A 6,000-nucleotide genomic window follows, 5' to 3' on the forward strand; every position below is an offset into this window, starting at 1 on the left:
ATGAATTTCATCTATATTATATATTAATTTCTATCTAGATTATATATCTATATTATATTAAGTAGATTGTAGATTTCGATGTATATCTATCAGATCGTGGCTTCATGTACCAAATATTTCAATATCGTTGCATCCGTACATGAGCAGGCTCCGTAAGATCCAGTATAAGTGAACTAGATAAAACGGGATCTTGATTCCGCTTTATCTAGTTCACTTATAAGATTTATCAGATTCCATTGTGGAAGACACAATTTTTTCTGAAGAATTCGCCATGATATACCTGATCCATGCATAATATCAGGAAAAATGGATACAAATTTTTGACTGCTACTTAGTATTGGCAATAGGTCGACCGCGCGGAATCGAAGAATTACAAACGACACAACAAAAAGAATTTAATTGTGTAAACCGAAAACTGAACATTTCATCACAAGAATTGCATAACGGTACCTCGAAGGTTATAAGATTGCTTTCCGGGTTCCAGGAATGGACGTTGGTACACGTGCCCGAGAAAGCGAATCTAGAAGCAGATACACTTGCTAATTTAGGCTCTTCCACGGAGTCAGCAGGCCCAAATTTTGAATCAGTAGTCCAGTTACTCTATTCGGCACTGGATCAGTCTGGTTACAACGAAATTAATTCCACCAGCCTGGTCTGGGACTGGCGCAATGAATCTTTGGATTACCTGAATCATGAAAAGGTGCCAGAGGACCTAAAAGTATTAAGGGCTTTGCAAGCTAAGGCTGCCCAATATTGCGTCTTGGACGGTCTGTTACACCGGAGGTGTTTTTATGGTCCGATGGCGCGATGTGTGGGGCCCGAAGAAGCTGACTACGTGATGATAGAAGTCCATGAAGGGATTTTCGGTAACCATTCTGGTGCAGAGTCGCTGACCAAGAAGCTACTCAGGCCCGGATATTATTGACCTAGAATGGAAGAGGATGCGAAGGCATTCGTCCAGAGATGCGATAAATGCAAGCGGCATGCTCAGATGTTGCACCAGCCGGGCGAGGAGTTGCATCCGGTTGTGTCCCCTTAGCCATTCATGAAATGTGGGATGGATATAGTCAGACCATTACTAGCTAGTCTGGGACAAGTACGGTTCATGCTGTTAATGACCAACTATTTCTCTAAGTGGGTTGAGGTAGCAGCATACCAGAAGATCCGAGAGAAAGAGGTGATCGACTTCATTTGGCAGCACATTATCTATCGCTTTGGTATCCCGAAAGAAATAGCCTGTGATAACGACCCGCAGTTCATTGGGTCCAATGTCACCAAATTTCTCGAAGACTTAACTATCAAGCGAATCAACCAATAAAACTATAATTCAGAATTTGAAGAAGAAATTGGAAGACGCCAAAGGAGCATGGCCGTCAAAACTGCCTGAGGTGCTTTGGGCCTATAGAACCACGGCGAAGTCTAGAACCGGCGAAACTCCTTTCTCACTAGTATATGGGGCAGAGGCGTTAATGCCGGTTGAAGTTGGTACCCCAAGTTCAAGGTACATTCGGGCCGAAGAACATTCTAATACTGACGTAATGTTGGTACAACTAGATTTACTTGAAGAACACAGAGATCTGACATACGTCCGGATGGTCGCTTAGAAGCAGCGGATGGAGCGTTACTACAATCGTCATACCAACCTTTGACACTTTAAAATCGGGGACTTGGTACTCTGGAAGGTAACGCACAACACCAATGACACTAGTACTGGAAAGGTTAGATCAAATTTGGAAGGCTCTTATAAAGTTACCAGTATAGCCGGTAAAGGGTCATATCAACTGGAAGATAAAGACGGGAATAAACCTCCGAGTAATTGGAATGTCAGTTTCCTCAAACGATACTACACCTGACTGGGAAAGTCATGGCCAGTGGGATTGCACTCTTTTTCCATTGTCCGATTTTGTCCCAAATGGGTTTTTTCGGCAAGGTTTTTAACGAGGCAATACCGTATGGTTCTTTGAACGTTTTCCCCGGGGGTCTTATCCAGTGCTTGGAACTTCATTCCTTACTCCCAAATACTGGGGGGCTATATTCAATCATATATAGTTAAGTTCTAAGACTAAGCTATAAGCCAAAAGTCTAGTAAAAAAGCGTATCGATATCGAGGCGGGACTACCTTTTACTTTGGAACTAAGGAATCGATGAATTCTTGCCATGAAAAGCGGACTAACCACACCTTTACAAAACACCGTAAAATAAGGACCCTCTCTTATAAATAAAAATAAAACCTCATTAAAGGAAGGTCAAGTTCGGATGTTCTAACTGTCGAACGAAATTTAAGCGGTATAGTAACCGGACATATTAAGCAGAAACCTTGCAGTTTCCTTTAAAAATAATTCAAGTTTGGAAAGAAAAAAACAAAGTCAAACAACTGATTTTCCTGGTAGGGGAAAATTAAAGCCCTCGGACCAAAGCCTCAAAAGCTTTAAGGGTCGTTTGGTAGGAGGGATAGGATGGGATAGATTATTAATCCAATGGAATTGGAATTAATCCTATGTTTGGTTGGTGGGATAACTTTTTTTATATCCCCTCCAATCCCATGTAGATGGGATAAAAGGTGGGATAAGGTGGGATTAGTAATCCCACATAAAGTGTGGGATTAGTAATCTCATCTTATCCCACCCAATCCCATCTATATGGGATAATTATCCTCCTACCAAACGACCCCTTAGAATCAAAGGTTCTTTTTCCTTATCTTTCGAAGTAAACGACTGTTAGTCTTGACAGAAGAAGAAAATATAAAGGAGCATATTATAGGCTATGCGTCCACCAAACACAATATGAAGAGACCTAATTGAGTACCAATTCCCTTATGCAATGCAGTAAGTAAAGAAAGCACTATTTTTACTGTGAAAACTCATTGCTCAAGGATTTAAAACCACAACCTACCCCAGTAGGATTTCAATTCCACTACACGAGCAACTTCAGATTACAACCTATCGTAAGCTAGGAACTAACTCCTATAATCCCTCAATCCTTACAATGGTGGCAACCTAGGAACTTCTTACAATGGTGGCAACCTAGGAACTAACTCTTGTAGTCCCTCAACCTTTGCAATACACCGACTGCAAATACCTCCACTTAACCAACTCTAGCCAAGGAAACTAAGGTTGACTACCTCTAGCCAAACCCAACTAATACCCCTAAGATAACTTTAGCCAAGGGTACCACTTAATAGATTGAAAGGTAAACTACCTAACAACTACTAAGAATTTGAAATACCTACAACGGCTTCCTTTTTAGGAAGAGTAGGTTTACAATTTTAGTACAAAGACTTACAACAACCTAAAGAACTTAGACTAAATCTGTATCTGGATGCGTTCTTCAATTTTGCAAGTGACTTGTTCTTGTGATCACTTGAAGTCTTGTGATGGCAGCTTTTGCCCGATTTAGATTAGGTTTTTCAAGTGATACACAATATGTTGCAACATGTTGTATATATAGTCGGAAGCATATGGGATGAATAGAGACCACTCATTCAATATTTGACCTAAAGCATGGGCCAGCTCAATTGTTGTACTTGTGTGCAGTGAGTAGCTCGGCTTTATAGCTGTCTCTGTTTACCATGCCAGATGCACAGAGAGCAGATCATGGACCAGGTCTCTATGGTTCTGAATCAGTTTGACAATCAACAAAACATGAATACACTTAAGCTTATCAATTTTCCCCTTTTGATGATGAAAAACACATAGACAATGTTCCCCCTGAGAACCAGATCCCACTTGTTCCCCCTGCGACGCAGACCATCATTTCAATACACCTGCAATATGTTAGCAATAAAATATACTGGAAGCCAGTTCACCCACTAAAGGGCCCTTTCAATCACAACACCATGTCAATCTTCCAGTTTTTCCTTTAGCACATTCATTTCATCACTATATAATATCTCTCACTATTTTCACTCTTTTGGCATCATCAAAAAAATGTAAGGCACAACCAATAGGATACCAGTTACACTAACACGAGTCACTGGAGTAGTATATCAACAAAAGGGCAAGTGAGAGCAAGCTAGCAAAATGTGCAGTAACATAGTAATCACAAGATAGATAGTAGTTTAAATAGTATAATCATATATTAAACGAACTACTATTGTACCAATAGGAGAAGATAGGAAACACCATCACATAGCAAAGACGAGTAACTAGACAACAAAGAAAAAAAAAAAGACATAAATTGGGAAGAGTTTGCTTAGGAATGGGTTACTGGGAATGATTTAAATCGTGAACAATCCCGTCAATTCTATCAATAATTTCACCCTGATCCTGAAGCATTTGGTGCCAGAGTTCTTCCACTCTTGCTTTCAGCTGATCCTTTAGAAGAGCATTCTCGACCTTTAGCTGTTTAATTTTTGAATTTGCTGCCTTTAGGGCTTCGGTCAGGACAAAGATGGTGGAACCTGTTCCTTCAGCGACACATTTGCAATCTTCTAGATTACCCATAGAGAGTATGTTCTCTGCTGTTCTTAAGGTTGCTTTGCCAGTTCTTATGTTGAAATGCCCCGGTAACTTTGTCAGGAAGAAGCCATAGGAAAGACAAGGTTCATTTTCCCTAATGCTCATTGCTTTGATCATGTGTCCGATCATGATGGCTGGTAGATTGATCGGTTCAAAGGCTGATAGAGCTTCCATGAGAAGCAAATGTACCGGAGTGATGATAATACTTCCTCCAGTTCTTGGTATGAGCACTTTGTCCACAAATTCAAAAACCAGTTGATATACAGGCTCGATATCTCTTTTAAAGAGTTTTTCTGTGCAAGCTGACGATCCATTCTTAACAATCAGTTTTTTTTAAGAAGGTAGAAGATCTTTTGATCACACCCCTTTCCCTACAAAATGGTACTCCCAAATTGCATTTCTCGCCAAAGACCGATTCATTCAAAATAAAATCCGTCCCATTCACTGTTAGGGCCAATGTGCTATTATTAAAGTGACATAGGCATGCATATAGTTCAGCCACTTCAGTTTTGTATACGCAAGGATCCGGTAGTCCAATTTTGAAATTTCAACATTTCCAACAGTTCTTTCATGCCAGTCTCCTCCCCCAGGCTTGTATCGATCATCATTCCAAAAAGAACTTTCTGTTTTTATTGGTTTTTTGCCTTTTCTTTTAAGATGCGCCTTTGTATCCCTTTTTAATTCCCCTTCCAAAGATAATATTCAGCTGATTGGTTTCATCAACTTGTTCCCTTACCTCTCCAATTGACACCAACATATTGTCTCTTTCAAGTTCAAAATCACTAATTTCATGGATGAGTGCACTTTTCTCAGTGATAAGGGCATGATATGCATCAATTAGCATGCCTGACAGTGACCTGAGTTTATTCTGAGAGTAGACTTTCAGGTTCTTCATAACCTCAAGAAAATTTACCTCTGCATCTTCATTACTCTCATCACTATCATCTGAGTCTGATTTTGCCATGAGTGCAAAATTTGACTCATACTTAGAGGCTTCATTTTCTATGACCACCATTGATGTGTCCCTTTTGTCATCTTCTTCTTCAGACTCACTGGAAGAGTCCCTGATACGTGAAGTGCTTGTTTTACTATAACATCGGCAACTTCCTTTCTTCTGAGCTTTCTATCAGGAAACTGGTTCCTCCTTAAAGTTCTGTCATAGCTGTCCTGCTTGTTTAGAGGGAACTCTTTAGCAAAGTGACCGGGTCTTCCACACCTATGGAAAGAATATTTATTTCCTTTGAGATTTTTGCTAAAGCTTCCCATCTTCTGGATTCCACCATTTCTCCGAATCAATTTATGGAATCTCCGTGTGATATATGCCAACTCTAATTCGTCATCACTTGAGTCTTCCCTGGCCACTTTGAGAACTATGCTCCTTTCCCTTTTGATTTCATTCTTTTCTTCCTTCGTCATAGACATCTTCACCTCATATGCCTTAAGGTTTTCGATAAGCTCATCGATAGTCAATGTGCTGAGATCTTTGGCTTCGGAGATGGCATTTACCTTGCTATCCCAAGAATCAGGTAACACACCAAGCAAC

Source organism: Lycium ferocissimum, chromosome 12 (genome assembly GCF_029784015.1).
Source record: "Lycium ferocissimum isolate CSIRO_LF1 chromosome 12, AGI_CSIRO_Lferr_CH_V1, whole genome shotgun sequence".
Taxonomy (NCBI): domain Eukaryota; kingdom Viridiplantae; phylum Streptophyta; class Magnoliopsida; order Solanales; family Solanaceae; genus Lycium; species Lycium ferocissimum.